Genomic DNA, 232 nt, shown 5'->3' with positions numbered 1-232 from the left:
TTTTGAAAACATGATGTGTATCAGTTTGTCAGTTGAAACCTGTTTCACTTCTTTCAACAAATTTGTGTTTGAGTGCAAGTGTCCCGCCCAATATTGTTTGAGCTTGCTAATGCTAATGTTGTCGCTTTTGCATGCAAGCAGAAATGTTGCCGGTGTCTGCGCCATAATTCTGAACTGCTTAGTCCCCAAGCGGTTCAGAAAATGGATGGATGGATGGACAATAATACACGAT

Source organism: Syngnathus scovelli, chromosome 16, assembly GCF_024217435.2.
Source record: "Syngnathus scovelli strain Florida chromosome 16, RoL_Ssco_1.2, whole genome shotgun sequence".
Classification (NCBI taxonomy): Eukaryota; Metazoa; Chordata; class Actinopteri; order Syngnathiformes; family Syngnathidae; genus Syngnathus; species Syngnathus scovelli.
This window is presented reverse-complemented; position numbering follows the sequence as displayed.